General features: G+C 40.3%; 2 long non-coding RNA genes across 2 annotated transcripts; both read left to right on the forward strand.

Annotated features, from left to right (window-relative positions):
* Positions 1-94: 94 nt before the first annotated feature.
* LOC128312709 (uncharacterized) lies at positions 95-7244 on the forward strand. The gene is made up of 2 exons (XR_008292360.1): positions 95-471; positions 613-7244. It is a non-coding gene; the product is annotated as an uncharacterized LOC128312709 (long non-coding RNA).
* A 511-nt stretch (positions 7245-7755) lies between these two features.
* On the forward strand, positions 7756-16116 carry LOC106966852 (uncharacterized). The gene is made up of 2 exons (XR_008292359.1): positions 7756-13060; positions 13999-16116. It is a non-coding gene; the product is annotated as an uncharacterized LOC106966852 (long non-coding RNA).
* Positions 16117-19246: the final 3130 nt, after the last annotated feature.

Genomic DNA, 19246 nt, shown 5'->3' on the forward strand with positions numbered 1-19246 from the left:
GCGGTGAACCAATCGCGAGCTTCTGACGCAGCAGGGACGGGAGGGAGGGTATGCTATTAGCCAATCCGAGAAAAGAATCTTATCGGTGGCCAGTGATGATGCAACCAATGCACTGCACGCCAGCTAAGATGGGGGCGGGGGCTAGGATTGATTGGCAGAGCGGACTCCTATGGTTGGGGACGATATTCCTTGGGTCTCCGGTGCTGAGGGGAGGAGCCAAGCGGCCTGGGTGCGCTGGAAGTGGCCTCCATGACCTTCGAGGGCCAAGAGAGGAGCTAGGAGGCCGGCGGGAGTCCCGGAGGACCGGCCTTCCAGTCTCCATGAAGAAGGCGTTCTCGCTGCCAGGCCCGACAGCGTTCGCGTACCTGACCGCGGCTGGCAGCCAAATCCCCGGCGTCTGCGCTCGGGAACGAGAGTCCTTGGCCAGGACGTGCAGCTCTGGAGCCCTCGCGGGCGACCTTGACCATCCAGGTCGGCTGTTCCCCCTGAGGGAAATGTGGGTGGGCCTCCTGCCTGAGTGTCAGGCAAGGGACAGCCTGCTAAAAGTGGAGGAGTGACCAGGAATTCCCTTCGCAGCTCTTTTTTGAGGTTTTGGCTCCCCTTTCCTTACAGAGGAGGCCTGGCCTTCAAGGTCCTTCAGGATCTGGGCACAGCGTCCCTCTCCAGCTTTCCTCCCACGCACGCACTCAACCAGATCCCGCTGTCAGCAGCTGGCTGGTACCCCAACTGCCTGTTCTTTTAGTCGGGCTGTACCTCCCCACCTCCCGTCTTCACCTGGTAATCTTCAAGACCCAAAGTAAATGCCTCCTTCATAAAGACTTTCCTTAATCCTCATTCTGGTCAAAATCCGTCTCTCATTTCCTGTGCTTCTGTACCTTGTTGACAATATTACCATTTCAGAAAATGCCCTAGTTAAGAACCTAGCTCTAGAGCCAGACCACATAGGTTTAGATTCTGACTCTGTCATTTACTGACTTGGGCAGGTTTAGGCAAGTTACTTAACCTCTCTGTTCCTGCTCTGTAAAGTGGAGATAATAGTATTGTCCTCAGGGTTGTTGTGGGAATTATATGAGTTAATACATATAAAGTGTTTGGCTGCATATAGGAAGTACTCCCTAAATGTTAGCTATTGTTGTCATTGCACATCTGCCACACCCCGTGTAGATGGTAAGCTTCTTTGGGCTAGAGATCATACTCTATATAGTATCCTCCAGTTTTTTGCACTTAGTAAGTGTTCAATAAATGGTGGAAGGAAGAATCCATTCCCTTGGTATTACAGAAGAAAACAATACCTCAGCCTCTGTTCACTGGATAATACGACAAATCTCAAAATGAATTTTCCATTCAAAGTAATGAACACAAGCCAAGAAATCTCTGTGCAACACCAGCCAACCTTTGTATCGCCTGCTTTTTTCCAGAAGCTTTGCCTCTGCTTTTAAAGGTAAACTGCCCATAGTGTTTCATTAACAATGCTTCCCTCTAAGATTCCAAGTTCAACACCAAAGGTGAAATGACAATGAACTTTTAGTGGTGCCAAAAGCAGAGGCAAAGGGCAACTGCCAAGACCGGTGTCCTATAGCCGAACCTCCGCAGAGTTTGAAAAGCATGAGTTTCACAGCATTGGCCAACAATATCATGGCCATTTCTTACGTCATTCCCTGGAGAAAAAAAACAACCCATGGCCACCTAAACATCAACTTAGCTAAGTCCAAATAAATATTTATTGGCAATCTAAGCAGCTCCATAACCAAGTCAACGCTTATAGGGGCAAAGAAAGTGGCATATGCAGTTTTTCTTCAGGTCTTCATAATATCTGTTCCAAATTTTGGAAAGGAGCAAACAGTTAACTGGTGTAGCAAAGAGGGGAACTACATATTATGTGGGATCCAAGTCTCAAACTTTTTCCTTGGCCATCTTAGGTTCTTTTAGGTTATGTTCAGTATCCTCTGTCTTGAGTCCTGCAGGCTACCCCTCTACTCAAAATGCCAATCTTGAAAGAAACAAAATGCTTTCCAGGCCATTGCTAATTTTAACACTTTGACTTGGAATTGAGCAACACTGCCTCCCTGCTGAATGGATAGATCAAGCAAAAGACTCTAGAGGCGAACATTGCCCAGACAAGCAGGCAGCCAGGTAAAGTGAGTGTCCAGGGAGAAGGCAATAGGGTCAAAAGAAAGAAGGACTAGTATTCTTCCTGCCTTATGAGTTTGCTATGACATCTATTCAAGCATCCTCACTACCATCTTCCTCCTGGATGCTTTCCTTTTCCTTTTTTTCTTCAAAAGAATTGGGAGGGAGGAACTTGGAACCCACACATCTGGGTTCCAATTATTCATCTGGAATAAATTTCTTTAGAATATACTCTCTGGGAAATCTGAAGCCTTCAGGGCTGAGCAGCGTGCCCATAGCGTAATAGACAGGCCAGGCTGGGTCAGCCATGGCCACGCCATGAACCTCTAAGCAAATCTGCACTTGCTTGTTGTACTCAATCTTGCCCTGATACCCAGGAGGTCTAAACTTAGGAACAAATCAGATAAGGGAGGAGTTTTTCACACTTTGGACTTCAAGTGCAAAGTGCTTTGGAATAGTTACATTTAGGTGTATGCTGTTACTAAGGGTAGGATATTATTTAGAAGCTGACTTGTGTGCTGAACAAGCATTTCTTTAAGAACTAAAGCTGCAAGAGGAGATCTGTTCAAGTATCGCTGTGTGGCAGGGACACCTGGGTGGCTCTCCACTAAGCGTCCAACTTCGGCTCAGGTCATGATCTCATGGTTTGTGAGCTCGATCACAGCATCAGGCTCTGCACTGGCAGTGTGGAGTCTGCTTGGGATTCTCTTTCCCTTTCTCTCTTTGCCCCTCCCCATCTTGTGCGCTCGCGTTTCTCTCTCTCTCTCTCTCTCTGTCTCTGTCTCTGTCTCTGTCTCTCTCTCAAAATAAATAAACTTGAAAAAAAGCCACTGTGTGGCTAAATAGTGAGCAATAAGATAAGCTTAGAGACCCTAAGGCTGTGCTGTTCTCTCACTGTATTGAGTTCACTGTTGTTAAGGAAAGTGATTGCTTATCAACCTCTTCCTTCAAATTAGCTGGCTTGTTTCCTGGGCATGACTTAGTGGAACTATCATCTACTTTTGCTTCTCATCCCTCATTTCTCTCCTCCCTCCCATATGTATGACTCGTCTCCCCACCAGCATACAAGGATTGGACCAAGTGAAGTTCTGTTGTTGCTTCCTAATTCATAGAAGGGTATGTCCAGTAAGGCCTGAGGGTCTAATATTAGCATCTGAACCAGGCACCTCCATGAGCAGAACTTCTTTTAAAGCTGCTGAGATTTGTATAACAGAGATATCAATAGGGCGACAACTATTGATGATTTTATCCACTTGGTGAACATAATTAAGTTCCAGGCCACAATGTAGAAATTGTTGTGCTATATAGTTTTTGTACTTAAGAAGCAGTATAGCATATGGTTAAAAACATGGCCTCTGGAACTAGATTTCCTCTGTATGCCTCAGTTTCCTCATTTGTAACATGGAGATAATAATAGTTCTACCTCACAAGGTGAAGATTAGATGATTTAATGTAATTAAATGAATTTAAAACACTAACATGTGCAAGACACTCAGTAAGTACTGAGTATGTTCGCTCTCACCATCATCATCGTCACAGATGTTGTTTACAAGCACTTGTCTTTGAGATTTGAATGAGGAGCTGCATAGTAGAACAATGCATAGGCTTTGCACCCACAATCAAAATCTAATTTTGCCTCTTAATAGTTTTGAAACTTGGGAGTAAATCTCTTAACATAGCTGAGTGTAAATTGGGACAAAAAGATTTTTGCTTAGTGTTGAAACACACACACTTTTAACACAGTTGTTGTTGTTGTTGTTGTTGTTATATAGTTATACTTTGGTCCCTGTGTAGCTGTAGGGTAATGGTTAGGCTAACTCTGAAATCTCTCTGCCCTGGCCTCTTGCAGGCATACACTCTGAAATTTTTTAAAGATGGAAAAGAAAGCAGAGAACACAAGTTTTTAAATATTTAGAGTCCTCCAAAAAGTCTCTGTAGATATCTGTAAAATCTCAAAGCAACTTAAAGGTAACAAGACAGCATACTTAATATTTAATTAAAATATAACAATGTTAATAATAACTCTTTGTGTTTCCATATTATCTCTTTCTGAAGAATACAAAGTGTCTTAGAAACACTATTCCCCTATTCCCTCTACATTTCAAGGTGACTATTGTCTCCTGTCAAAAAAACACAAAGGAAATGGATAGACTTAGCAAAAAGCAAATGAAGACACTTCAAATAACAGAAGAGTGGGAAGACTGTAGACCTTAAGTCATAAGAAAATTTCCTCTTCTTGTCCTGTTTCTCCCTAAATGCATGACAAATACAGCCTCTTACTTCTAGAGAAGGTCTTAAGCTTCCCTCTCCCTAACCCCTCACCCAGGTTGGGATATCCTTTTTTTAAATTTTTTGTTTTTTAGCATTTATTCATTTTTGAAAGAGAGAGAGCATGAGCAGGGGAGGGGCAAAGAGAGAGCAGGAGACACAGGATACGAAGCAGGCTCCAGACTCTGAGCTGTCAGCACAGAGCCCGACGCAGGGCTTGAACCCACAAGACCAAGAGATCATGACCTGAGCTGAAGTTGGATGCCCAACCGACTGAGCCACCCAGGAGCCCCTCCTTTTCTTTTTTAAATTGGGTCGTGTTCAAACGTCCTATGCTTGATACAAGATGAAGGTAGATGAAGAGATAATGAAGGAAACATTAAATGGGCTTTCCAAGAACATATTTCTTTTTAAACAATTCCTAAAGAGATAGTCAAAAGCAGTGTAATGTACTGTCCTAATCTATTCCACACAGCTAGTGTGAGGTATATAGAAGCGTATTGCTGACATTGCAACATCCAGCAGTAGAGGGCAGCACTGCCCTTCTTTTGCAAAAGGCTGAGTGCTCATAAGAAGGAAAATAAAAGACACTCTTGACTACAGTGTCTGTGTGTTTACTTTTACCTAATACTTTAGAGGAAAAAAAAATTAGAGTCTTTTTCTTATTGTTTAGGTGATTAGGTAGAAAGAACGTCAGAGCCTGTATTGCCTTGAAGTAACTGGTGAAAAACATAGAGTATGCTCAGGATATGGGTTCTGCCTAGGAAAGATAAACAGTAGCTTGACCCTGTGCAATCAGATAGGGTTATTGTATGAACAGACCTAATTCTCCTGCACTTTCTGGATAGAAATCAATCTACTGAACTAGCAGGATGTGGTTTTAAAAATGTGTGTAACTCATATGGGCTTAGCCCTGATAACTGCTTTTGAATCCTAATTCACTGACTTTATTCTGCTGTCTGAGTTAGCTTTCCTCTCTGTCACACTTGGATCAGATCAGACCTACCTCAGTTATACCACTTGTATTATGACCTTAAAGAATGATGTCAGACATGATGGTAAGGAATGTCTTTCATGAGACTGTAGCTGTCTAAGGGACTATGTATATCTGGCAGGGAAACTGAAAGCTTGTATGCTGGTCCTCATTCTATTGGACTATGATTTGAGTTTCTCTATCCTGTAAGTAGCAAGAAAAAAAAACTTATTTTGTACTAAAAGTTACTTCACGCTCCTTGGCAGGATGACAGAGGAGAGAATAATCTTTAATTTCAGCAAATATATAACCATAGTGTCCATAGCACATTTGGATTCTGCTCTAACCCTCAAAACGTTTTTGGCAGCAAATCTTCAGTGCCAATTTAAATAAATTCTGCCAGGAGTAAGAGCTGGAAGACGGGGTCTAGTTCCCAGCTCCCTGTGTGAACTTGGAAAAATTATAACCTCTGAGCCTTTGTTTCCTCATCTCTTAAACAGAGATAATGTCTTCTAGATCTAGCAGTAAAAGGGTCAATTTAGAAAGTACATATTAAAGCCTTTGAAAGGCATTTAAGTACCTAACGAATATTTCTATAACTGTAGCCCAAAGAGATTCCTGCCTTTTCTAAACATAAGACTGTGTGTCTTTTCTCCTCATGTGGTATCATTATATTACCTGAGATGGTTCATCTTCATGGGTACTTAACTTTCTCCTCCAACTCAATTGCTTGTTAGTTCCTTGAGAACTGAAACTATCAACTATACTTCCTGGTATCCTCTATAAGAATATATTTAGTACATAATAGGTACTCAAATAAGTGTTGGTTGATGAAAAACAAAAACTAAAAGGCAGAATTGACTTTTTATTTAATTGTGGTAAAAAGAAAAAACATAACATTTACTCTCTCAACCATTTTTAAATGTATGTATAGTACAATGGTGTTAACTGTTTGCACATTGTTGAGCAACAGATTTCTCGAACTTTTTCATCCAGAATTCTTCAAAACTATCTTCCACATCTCATGGTGTCCAAAGTGCTTCTTTATTGATTGACTGGACAAAAACAGGAAACTGATATAGGACTATGGCCCTGTGGCTAGGGATGTGTGGAACAAGGAAAGCAAAAGATGTCCACTCTTTTGAATCTTTCCTGCCCTCATAGAGATTCTGTCCTAGTGGCTCTCTAGCCCACAGATGAGTCATTTTCTATAAACTTGGGAACATATGCCAGAAAGGACAGTGCCTCTATAAAGTGCATTCACGAGTCATTTGCATCTAACATATAATTAAACATTTATATGAAGGAAACTATTACATTAAAATATAAACGCTTGCCAATTGATTTTCAGGATCTTGACTTCTATTAATTACTGAAAATAAAGTACTATTTTAAATCATTAATGGTATCACAGTAGCATTTTTATTTAGCTAGTATGGGTGAGGACTGGCATATTGAGGGAAACTGTCCTCCCCAAAGACCCTGCTTTGGCTATAGATATGTATGCTTCTAGGACTCTTTCAGGGTAGCATGTGCTTTTAGAAACTGCATCTTTTCAAGCACAGAGCTTCATCATAAGTAACTGTTAATTATCTTGTCACATTCATTTAAGATAAAAAAAAATTTGGCTTTTTCTTTTGCACCAAGTGAAAACAAAAATAAACTCTAGATGGATTTAAGATTTAAATATTTTAGGGATGCCTGGGTGGATCAGTCAGCTAAGCATCCAACTTTGGCTCAGGTCATGATCTCACGGTTCATGGGTTCTGCATCATGCTCTGTGCTGACAGCTCAGAGCCTGGAGCCTGTTTCAGATTCAGAGCTCACACTCTGTCTCTGTCTCTGTCTCTGTCTCTGTCTCTGTCTCTGTCTCTCTCAAAAATAAACATTACAATTTTTTTAAAAAAAGATTTAAATATTTTAAACTACTAGCAAAATATGGAAACTAAAGGAGATTTTTATTTTTTTAAGTTTATTTTTGGGAGAGAGACAGAGCGAGTGGGGTAGGGGCAGAGAGAGAGAGAATCCCAAGCAGGCTCTGTGCTGACAGCAAGGAGCCCAACTCAGGTCTCAAACCCACGACTGTGAGACCGTGACCTGAGATGAAACCAAGAGTTGGACGCTTAACTGATTGAGCCACCCAAGTGCCCCAGAAAATAAAGGAGATTTTTAAAAACAGAATTAGAGTAGAAGAGACTTTCCCAATCATGACACAATCTCAGAAGCCATAAAGAAAAACAAAACTGACTTTGTATGGTGTTGGACACCATAAACAGAAATATGATGACTTGGAAAAAATATTTGGAGCGTGCTTATCAGTCATATCTATTATATGCTCAGAGCTTCATTGTACCAATAGAAAAATGAATTAAGGATATGAAAAATGAATTAAGGATATGAAAAATGAATCAAGAAAGAATAAATACAAATGGCAAACAAACATAACCCAAATCATCCTTATTATTAAATTGAAACCATACCAATTTACCCATTTTTGTCCACCAGACTGACAAAAATTTTTACATATTGATAAATGACATTGTTGAGAGTACAGGAGAGAAGGCACTTTCATGCACTATTGGTAAGGATGTTGATTCATGAAAGTTTTTCTCAGAGTGCACTTTGGCAATATTGGTGAAAATTAAAATAGGCATACCATTTTACCAAGCAATTTCTTCTCTAGGGATCTATCCTAAAGACACTTATACAAGTTTGACAAGATAGGTAGGTACAGAGGTGTATACAGCTGTGCATTACAGTGTTGCTTTAATAGAAAAATAGTGAACAATGACACTTTCCAACAAATGTATCATTTTATAATGTAAAAAATCAAGTTTTTATTGAAAAAAATAACATTTGAAAGAGATTTCACAAGAATACAGAGACGTTAATGGAGTTAGAATGTACTATGCTAAGCGAAATAAGTCAATCACAGAGACAAATATATGATTTCACGCATGTGGAATTTGAGAAACAAAACCTGAACATATGGGAAGAGGAAGGAAAAAGAGAAGAATGAGAAACAAATCACAAGAGACTCTTAACCAAAGAGAACAAACTGTGGGTTGACAGAGGGAGGTAAGTGGGAGATGGGTGATGGGTATTAAGGAGGGTACTTGTGATGAGCACTGGGTGTTGTATATAAGTCATGAGACACTGAATTCTACTTCTGAAACCGTTTCACTGTATGTTATCTAGCTAAAGTATAAAAATAAATGAATTTTTTAATGTTTATTTATTCTTGAGAGAGAGACAGAGCATGAGCAGGGGAGGGGCAGAGCGAGAGAGGGACACAGAATCCAAAGCTCATGCTCTCTCTCTCCTTCAGAAATAAAGCTCACGAGCCGTGAGATCATGACCTGAGCTGAAGTCGGATGCTTAGCCAACTGAGCCACAGGTGCCCCTAAATAAATTATTTTTTAAAAAAGATAGTCTCTAACAATAAATAAGTAGAACCAGAAAAAAATAGTTCTCCAAAGCACCACAGATATAGTCAGTTAAAACTTCAGAAGTTATGAGAAACTACTTTTAATAAAGAATAATGTGGTGGTTTAGAGCTAACCTGGAAATCAAGAGAACTATTAAAAATCACTTGTTGATAAAATAGTGATTTTTAAAAATGTAAATCCCAGACTCTGTATCCCAGGATGTAAATAAAACAGTTCCCGACAATAAATATTGGCTGAATGAATGAATGAGAATAATACTTCCATGAGGGTTGTCATAAGACTTGATGCAAGATTGCCTAAGGATTAGTGCTTGATACATAACAAGTGTTTAGTAGGTACTAGTTCACTACTTTCCTGGAGGCCAGTTTGAGCTTCATACCTGCCTGGCACATTACAGGGGGTTGTTTATTTAAAACCGTGCATATAGTGCTTACTATATGCCAGGTATTGTCCTAAGTGCTTTACAAACACTAACACTAACAAACACTAACCAATTGCAGTAACAGCTGAAGTAGCTAGTCTTATTATCCCACTTAACAGGTGAGGCAATTGAAGTAAAAAGCAATTGAGCAATTTGCCCAAGCTAGCACAGCTAGACAATGGTGGGGATGTGAATACAGACAGTCTAGCTTCAGGGCCCCTGCTCCACTGTGCCATGTTGCCAGTCACGTGATAAAAATTTATCCAATGAAAGAATTAATGAGATGTTATGCTTATTAGAAATTACATTGTGCTTTTATTCTAGAGAATATGTTCTGTTAAATCATACCTGAAAATTAATCCTGCAGTAAGCCTTTGAGGTAGAGCATATTTTTTAAATGTTTAAAATGTATTACTGGGGCACCTGGGTGACTCAGTTGGTTAGGCATCTGATTCTTGATTTTGACTCAGGTCATGATCTCATGGTTGGTGAGACTGAGCCCTGCATTGGGCTCTGCGCTGACAGCATGGAACCCACTTGGGATTCTCTCTCTCCCTCTCTATCTCTGCCCCTCCCCCACTAGCTCTCACATGTGCTCCCTCTCTCTCTGTCTCTCAAATAAAACTAAGATAAAATTTAATTTAATTTAATTTAATTTAATTTAATTTAAAAATGTATTACTAGTTCTTGAATTGTGTTTTAAAAGACCACAGGCAGTCCTTCCTTCGATGAAGTCACTATATTTGTTTTCTGACATCATAAACTTTCCATACAACAGTTCCAAGTTCTAAACAGAAAGACATCTGCTCTAGAAATGGAAGAGGCATAAGGGCTTACAGAGAAGAATTACATAACAAGATCAAAATTATTTAGAGGGGAAAGATAGTGTGTGTGAGTTTTAATCTTCTATGTGGCTAATGCAATGGACCTATAGACTTCTTGAGAGTTTTGTTTGTTTTTTTTTAGTTTTAACCTTAATTTAACTTCAAATCATAACATAATACTACCTTTTCTTTTTCATGATTTATTCATTCATGCATTTAATTCATTCAATTAATAATTATTGACCATCTACTATCCGCCAGGCATTGCACTAGGTGTTAAGGATAACATGGTGAACAAAAAGGCTAAGTCCTTGTCCTCATGGCTTCTCTAATCTGATGGAGAAGACACATAATAACACTGCATAAATGAAATTATGAACATCACAGCCTTGGCAAGTGCTATGTAGCTTTGTGGAAAAGGGACATGAAAGTATATAATAGGGGGAATGAATGTAGTTGAGGCTGATTCTTCCCCTCTCAGAACATTCCCTCCAGCATGGATAGAATCCGTCTTCTAATTCCTGCCCCAGCAGCACCTCTTAGATCCTACAACTTGCACATATTAAGCTTACATTTCTGGAATCCATTTAGGCAGCCAATGTATTCAAGAAAAAATGGCCCATTAAAAATAATATCTTTAATTTATTATTTTCTTATTGCTTCTAGTCCTTTTTTTCCAAAAGAAAGAAACACCAAAACATCAATTGAAAAATCTAATTTCCATTAGTAATATATATATATGTGTGTGTGTGTGTGTACACACACACACACATGTTTTAATTTAAAGATCTAATTGGTTTTATTAAATGATTTACGAATGTGCCCCTGTTTAGGGCTTGGGATTCTAGGATGTAGGAGAAGGGATCCTTTGCCCTCCATCCTTGCCCACCCTGCATTCCTTCTCCTTACACTCTTTTCTTTGTTGTGTCATGTGTTCATTGTTTTGATGACACCCCATGTCTGCTACTGGATTGGGTTCCCCATTGTAATCAGCTCATTACCTTCTATCTAGGTGTTTACTAATCAGAGTGTGGTCCTGGACCAATGGCATCAGCATCACCTAGCTAGATGCTTGTTAGAAATGCAAAATCTCAGCTCCCCACCCCCAGGCCTACTAAGTCAGCATTTGCACATTGAGAAGATCCTCAGATTTTTTTCTGAGCACATTAAAATTGAGGAGCATCATTTTACCCCCATCAGCTTCCAGGAATGTAAAATGGACAAGGTCATTCTTGCCCAGCCCACCTTGCTCACAGCTTTGAATTGAAGATGCTCTGAGATTTAAAACAATAATAACAAAAGGCATTTTCAGGAGATAAAAATGCAATACAACTATTAAACATCAGATTTAATATTATTTCTTTTCACCTAGATAACTTGATTTACTAAAGCTGTTTTCAGAGGTAAACAAAGATTACTCCTATTTGACTGACTCTGTTTCTGTAATAATTGGTTGTTCTATCTTAAAATACCCTAGAGTTCTGTTTTATTTTGTTTAATGTATAGGTCAACAATTCTTTCATCCTTACTGCACGTGAGAATTTTCAGATTTTGTTCTGAAAACCTAAATCCCGAGTCCTACTCCCAAAGATTCTGATTCAGTGGGTCTAGAGTGCCGCTTGGGCTTATGTAATTTGTTTTAAATGTTTATTTATTTTTGAAGGGGGGGGGGAGGGGCAGAGAGAGAGGGAGGTGGAGGACCCGAAGCAGGCTCTGAGCTGACAGCAGAGAGCCCAATGTGGGGCTCAAACCCACGAACTGTGAGATCATGACCTGAGCCGAAGTCAGACACTTAGCCAAATGAGCCACCCAGGTGCCCTAACTTTTTAAAGTTCCCTAGGTAAATCTAATGTACTGGTAGGGTTAAGAATCATTGATGGAAATAAATAAGAGATGAGGAGAGTTAGATATAGGGTATAATAAACACATGTAAAAATAGCTGTAGTTCTGTTTTCAGGAATCCATTCTACCAGAATATGTATACAAAGATGTATGTGCACAAAGGCTCATTGCGGCATTATTTGTAAGAGCAAACATGTTGGAAACAATTTTAGTGTCCGCCAATTAGTGAATGATCACATAAGCAGGGCACATCCATATAATGCAATACTGTGCCAACGAATAAAGCAAATGAGGAAGACTTATATCTACTGCCATGAGAATATCTCCAAGGTATGTATTGTTAAATTCTTTACAGTTACCTAACAGTATGTGATATATGATCTCATTTATCTGAAAAGATAAGTGTGCATATATACATCCGTGGGTATGTAAATGTTTAGAAAGATCACTGAGGGGTACTTACCAAACTGTTGACAGTGGCTACCTCTGGGAAGAAGAATGGGCGGGTAAGGGGCTTTTCACTGTGTAAGCTTCCAAATATTTTACAAGAATGTATCCATGCGCTACTTGTGTAAGTATTCAAAATACATTCCAGGGCTGCTGGCTGTCATACCATTTGTAATCCTGGATAATAGACTATTTAAACTAATTATTATTTTAATATTACAATCTTGAATGCATAATTTTATAATAAATATTATAGTGGCTGACAAAAATAAAACATATCTATAATACCTACACAAAACAAAAACTGCTAGGGCACCTGGCATTTTTGTTATTCAACCTGTCACTTCTCGATTCTGGGATTACTGGAATTATGTTGTTCTGACTTCTCTAGATACCATCCAATCCAATGATATACTTGGCATTGACACTAACAACCTCTCTAGTTCCTTGGATAACTCACCCATGTAAGTAGATCCTACTTCTAGAAGAGTCTCTATATTAGCACTATGTAAATTCTCCCTTGTCCAGCTCTAGAAGTCACTAAGGACAGAAGGGCCCTACAACTGAGCCTTGCTGAGAGCCAGGTCTCCTCCATTTTAGGTAATTGCAAAAAGCATGCCGATTAAGCCTTTGTAGGAGGGATGTGCATCCTGTCTAGGGAAAAATTCTCAAGAGTCGGCTGGGATAGCTCTTCCTCTTTGAAATGGTGAGTAAGCCATTATAATGAGAGAAGTGTATAATGAGAGAAAGTGTATAATGAGAGAAATTACTTATGAATCTGTCCCTCTCAGCCCCAGGCCACTTTCTCTGAGAAAGACTCAAGGATCTTACCCTAATAGCATTGGAATAAAGTCAGTGCAGAGGCCGACTGACACAGAGCAAGGCTTCCAGCCCACAGGGGGGCCCTGCTGACAGCTCGTTAGAAACTGTCTCTCTCCTGAACCCCCTTTCATTTCTTCAAGTTACAAATCCTGACAGACTTTGATGGGAAAAGCAAGGCGGTAAGATCCCCTGTGGCAACCAAGTCCCTGCTCATCTATCTGTGTTTGACAGATAAGGAGAGTAGATGTCATCTACAAAACGTTTTGCTCACCTGAGCCAAGTGAGCCAGGACGGCCGTGCCGCCCTTTGCAGGGCCCTCCCTCAAGAGTGATCCAGACAAGACCCACCGACCACAACTGAGATTTCTCTCAAAAGAAAATCATTGTAACCAGACAGCTCCTGGAAACTGAATGCCCACTCTAGTCCTCAAAAAAGTGCATAACACTTAATAACTCCAAGGAAGTTATGCTTTGATTAGCAAAAACCTTTTCCGAGTTACACCCTCCTCTTGGTCTTTGAGGGCTGGTGACCAGTTAAGATCTGAGAAGTCTGTCTGAGATACTGAGCAGAGTGTCTGGGCCTCCAACTTTGCCAAATTACTGGGAAAGGGAGTGTGATAAAAGGAAATGAAACGCCACTGTGCTCCAGACTTCAGAGACTGAACACGCTGGTATCTCAAGGTCTCTTCAACCGTCTGTCAGTGGCTCTCCCACTTTAACATGCCTTGGAAAAATCTGTGACGTTCATTTAAAATGCAGATCTTGATTCAGTAGGTCTGGAGTGAGTGGCTCCAAGGAATCTGCATTTTAACAAACTCTCTAGGTGATTCTGGATGCAGGTGATCCTGGGGCCCCACTTTGAGAAGCACTGCTGCTCCCTGTTGCTACCTGCACCAGCACCTCCAGCAAGGGCTCCTAACGGTGTTCCCAGCACTTTTTGGGGGGAGTTCCTCTCCCCCTTGGCCAACAGGCCCAGAGCCAGTCCTCAGCAGCCGTTTCAATTGGAAGTGGAGCCAGCTGTCTCCAGGCTTCTTCTTCAGGTAACAGTAGTCCTCAGAGGCCACTCCCTGCAGAGAGACATCTCCCAGAGACCAGCCATTCAGAGCCCCTAGAAGGCAACTCCCAACAAAGACTTGAAACAAAGAGCCCCCTGCTCTTATGCCACAAGGCATAAGGGTTGATTTTAACCAGTTGATTTTTATTAGATCACAGGTTCTTAAACTTCAGCGTGCATCAGAATTACCAGGGCAGCTTGGTTCAAGTCCGTGGACCCAGGCCCCATCCCAGAACCACCCACAGGATAGAGCTGATTGATCAGTAGTTTAATGAGCTACCAGTAGATGCAGATACTCACCAGAGCTTGAGAACCATCATTTAGAACAAAGGCCTCGTAAAACTCCAACCATTGTACTGCAAAACTTGAGATCCGAAACATTATTACCACTGAACACGATTGGTTTTCCTTCCTCACTCTCTTAATGTCCCTAATAATTTTCTATCCAAGAAGTCAAATACTTTCCTAGAGGAAAATAGCTGCTAGACATTCTGACTTGCTAAGTGCCAATATGCTGCGGTTTGAGAAAATCTATGCTCAAAAATCTAAACTTTTAAAACTAATTAGAGATTAGTTTTATCATTACCAAAAATATAGTAAGAATAACTTTTATTAAGTTCTCATTATGTGCCACGTACTGCTCTAAGTATTGCTAAGTGTTAAAATAACCAGTATTTATTGAGCACTTGCTTTGTAACAAAAAACATTATTTCATTTAGTCTGTCATTTCACCTAAGCATTTTTTAAAAATTTTTTTAATGTTTGTTTATTTTTGAGAGACAGAGACAGAGCATCAGCAGGGGAGGAGCAGAGAGAGAGGGAGACACAGAATCCGAAGCAAGGTCCAGGCTCTGAGCTGTTAGCACAGAGCCCAATGTGGGGCTCGAACTCATGAACTGTGAGATAGTGACCTGAGCTAAAGTTGGATGCTCAACCGACAAAGCCACACAGGTGCCCCACACCTAAGCATTTTAGATGGAGTGACAGATGAGGAAACTGAGACACACACAAACTAATTTACTTGCCAAACATTGCACAACTGTTAAGCAGTAGGGCTATGTTTGAATCCAGAGACCAATTCTCAACCATTATTTCACCTTGCTGATATTATCATAGCAATCATAACAGTGCTTTATTCAACAAGTATCTATCATAATGCTATTGAGTGCCAGGATTGGGGGTTATATATTCTATTCTAAGTATACAGTGACAAACAAGACAAACACAGCCCTTGCTTTCACTGTGTGCATGATCTGTTGAACAATCTGAATGTGTCAACAAGTTATTCAGTGCAGCATGAGGAGTGCGGTACCAGGAAACCACTGCGTTGGGTGATAAGACACAGCCTAGACCAGGAGGATTAAGGAGGGTTTCTTGCAAAAAGTGAGGCATGAGTGAAGATCTAAAGAATGATGAATTAGCCAAGAGAAGAGGAGAGAGGAGAGCTGGGGCTGAGGAGACAGTGGTTATAAGGGCCCAGGGTTAAGAGAACACATACAATGGTGAGTCTAGGAAATGAAAAGTGATTGGTACAATTGGAGCAGGGAGGGAAGAGGGCAATGTGTGAACAGTGAGACTGGAGAGAGAAACCAGAACTAGATTTTGAGGTGCCATGTAAAGCACGTTAAAGGATGTTAGTGTGTGGGAAATGGAGATCCATTGAAAGGTGTCAGTCAGAGCACATAGCTGAAGGGTGAGGTGTGGCCTGATCTGTTGATGTGCATGTCACAGGGAGATACTATCACCCAGGGAAGGGGGAAGACCAGGGCCTTGGGACCACCAACATTCCAGGGCTGGAAAGAGGAGGAAGAGCCCCCAGAAGAGACTCAGGAGATGTAAGAGGAAGACAATGAGAGGTGACTCAATTTACCCAAGATCACAAAGCTAGTAAGTGGCAAACTCAGAATTCAAAATGTCTCTATCTTTCTAAAGCCATGTTCTTGACCCCTACATCTCTTAAATATTGTTTTCCCTTACTACCTAAAATTATGGTTGATATAAAAACTTTATTTAGGGGCACCTGGGTGGCTCAGTCAGTTGAGAGTACAACTCGATTTCAGCTGAGGTCATGATCTCACAGTAGTGGGATGGAGCCCCTCTGGGTGCAGAGCCTGCTTGTGATTCTCTCTCTCCCTCTCTCTCTGCCTCTCCCCCACTCGCACTCTCGTGCTCTCTCTCTCTCAAAAAAAAATCCTAAAAAAATTTTATTTATACATATTTTTCCAGTAGCTCATTCATTTAAAAACAAAACAAAACAAAACAAAACAAAACAAAACAAAACAAAAACTTGTCAAGGAATCAGTTCAGTGGATCCTTGAATTGCATTCAGGAAGCAAACTCATGAAACAGGCTTCTAGCTGCCCCCTCGTCTCTCTGCTGTGTGCCCCGCCATATCTCTGGCTTGGATATGCTTTTGTTCTGCTGAAGAATGTCTTCTAGGGCATAGCCATGTACAGCCTGTGGGCAAATGCTTAGGTTTTCTCTTCAGAGGTCCTTCCATGTGCTATCAGGGCACCGGTACAAATCCAGGAACCACTCTGAGTATCTATAATTCTCCAGGGGGCAAACCAAACATAGTAATAATCTAGTTCTCTACAACATGTGTGTCTTCTCCAAAAGACAGATTAATGAAAACTCTGGCCGCTTTTGTTAACTGTTTATTATTTTACTAAAGCAATAGATGCTCATGCTAAGAAAACTAAATATATATATATATATATAATGTACAAGAGCTCAGAAGTTATAAAAATCCTTTTTTTAAGGAAAGAATTTAAAAGATATTTTAATGGTGTCACTTAATTTAACAAACATTCTTCTGTGTCTATTACATGCAAAACACGGTACTAACCACTGGGATAGGCCAAGGGCACAAGGAAAGCTAAATAACACAATTCAATATGGCAGTGGAAGGAAGAGCTTCATCTGTGGGTCATGTATAATATCTTTTTTTTTTTAGCTTAACAAAAAAAATTTTATTGGCTCATGTAACTGGACAATTAATTGGAATGCTGGCTTTAGACATGCTTCAGCTCAAGGAGTATGGTCTCAGGGCTTAGGCTTTCTCTTCATCTTAACACTGCTTTTCTTTCTGTTGGCTTTGCTCTGGGGCAGGCTTTCCTCACATGGCATCCCTAGGTTTGTTTCATCTTCATAATTAGCAATCCTAGAGAAGAGAGCTGGTACCTTCCCCCACCCACACACACTTCCACCTAGATCAGTCCTGAGGTCATGCTCAAGTCTTTGGTTCAGTCCTGTTCTGTTGCATCTTCAGGGGTTCTTATGAATTTTGGATATTAAACCCTTTACAGAAATATTTTCCCCCTTTCTCTTTATTTGTTTTTTCTTAATTTACATAAAAGTTAGTTATCATATAGTATTCAGGAGTAGATTCCTTAATGCCCCTTACCCATTTAGCCCATCCCCCCTCCCACAACCCCTCCATTAACCCTTTGTTCTCCATATTTAAGAGTCTCTTATGTTTTGTCCCCCTCCCTGTTTTTATATGATTTTTGCTTCCTTTCCCTTATGTTCATCTGTTTTGTCTCAAAGTCCTCATATGAGTGGAGTCATATGATATTTGTCTTTCTCTGACTAATTTCACTTAGCATAATACCTGCCCTCTAGTTTCATCCACATAGTTGCAAATGGCAAGATTTCATTCTTTTTGATTGACAACTAATACTCTGTTGTATATATATACCACATCTTCTTAATCCATTTATCCATCAATGGACATTTGGGCTCTTTCCATACTTTGGCTATTGTTGATAGTGCTGCTATACACACTGGAACACATGTGCCCCTTCAAAACAGCATACCTGTATCCCTTGGATAAATACCTAGTAGTGCAATTACTGGGTTATAGGGTTTTTCTATTTTTAGTTTTTGGAGGAACCTCCATACTGTTTTCCAGAGTGGCTGCACCAGTTTGCAGTCCCACCAGCAGTGCAAAAGAGATCCTCTTTCTCCACATCCTCACCAACATCTGTCGTTGCCTGAGTCGTTAACGTTAGCCATTCTGACAGGTGTAAGGTGGTATCTTATTGTGGTTTTGATTTGTGTTTCCCTGATGATGAGTGATGTTGAGCATTTTTTCATGGCCATCTGGATTCTTCTTTGGAGAAGTGTCTATTCATTTCTTTTGCCCATTTATTCATTGGATTCTTTGTGTTTTGGTTGTTGAGTTCAATAAGTTCTTTATAGATTTTGGATACTAACCCTTTATCTGATATGTCGTTTGCAAATATCTTCTCCTATTCCATCGGCTGCCTCTTAGTTTTGCTGATTGTTTCCTTCGCTATGCAGAAGCTTTTTATTTTGATGAGGTCCCAATAGTTCATTTTTGCTTTTGTGTTGATTGCCTCTGGAGACGTGTTGAGTAAGAAGTTGCGGGGGCCGAGGTAAAAGAGGTTTTTGCCTGCTTTCTCCTCTAGGATTTTGATGGCTTCGTGTCTTACATTTAGGTCTTTCATCCATTTTGAGTTTCTTTTTGTGTATGGTGTGAGAAAGTGGTCCAGGTTCATTCTGCTGCATGTCACTGTCCAGTTCTCCCAGCATCACTTGCTGAAAAGACTGTCTTTATTCCATTGGATATTCTTTCCTGCTTGTCAAAGATTAGTTGGCCATATGTTTGTGGGTCCATTTCTGGGTTCTCTATTCTGTTCCATTGATCTGAGTGTCTGGTTTTGTGCTAGTACCATACAGTCATGATGATTACAGTTTGTAATGCAGCTTAAAATCTGAGATTGTGATCCCTCCAGCTTTGGTTTTCTTTTTCAATATTGTTTTGGGTATTTGGGGTCTTTTCTGGTTCTATACAAATTTTAGGAGTGTTTGTTCTCTGTGAAGAATGCTAGTGTTATTTTGATAGGTATTGCATTGAATATGTAGATTGCTTTGGGTAGTATTGACATTTTAGCAATATTTATTTTTCCTATCCAGGAGCATGGAATCTTTTTCCTTTTTTTTGTGTGTGTGTGTCTTCTTCAATTTCTTTCATAAGCTTTCTATAGTTTTC

This window comes from Acinonyx jubatus, chromosome D2, assembly GCF_027475565.1.
Source record: "Acinonyx jubatus isolate Ajub_Pintada_27869175 chromosome D2, VMU_Ajub_asm_v1.0, whole genome shotgun sequence".
Taxonomy (NCBI): Eukaryota; Metazoa; Chordata; class Mammalia; order Carnivora; family Felidae; genus Acinonyx; species Acinonyx jubatus.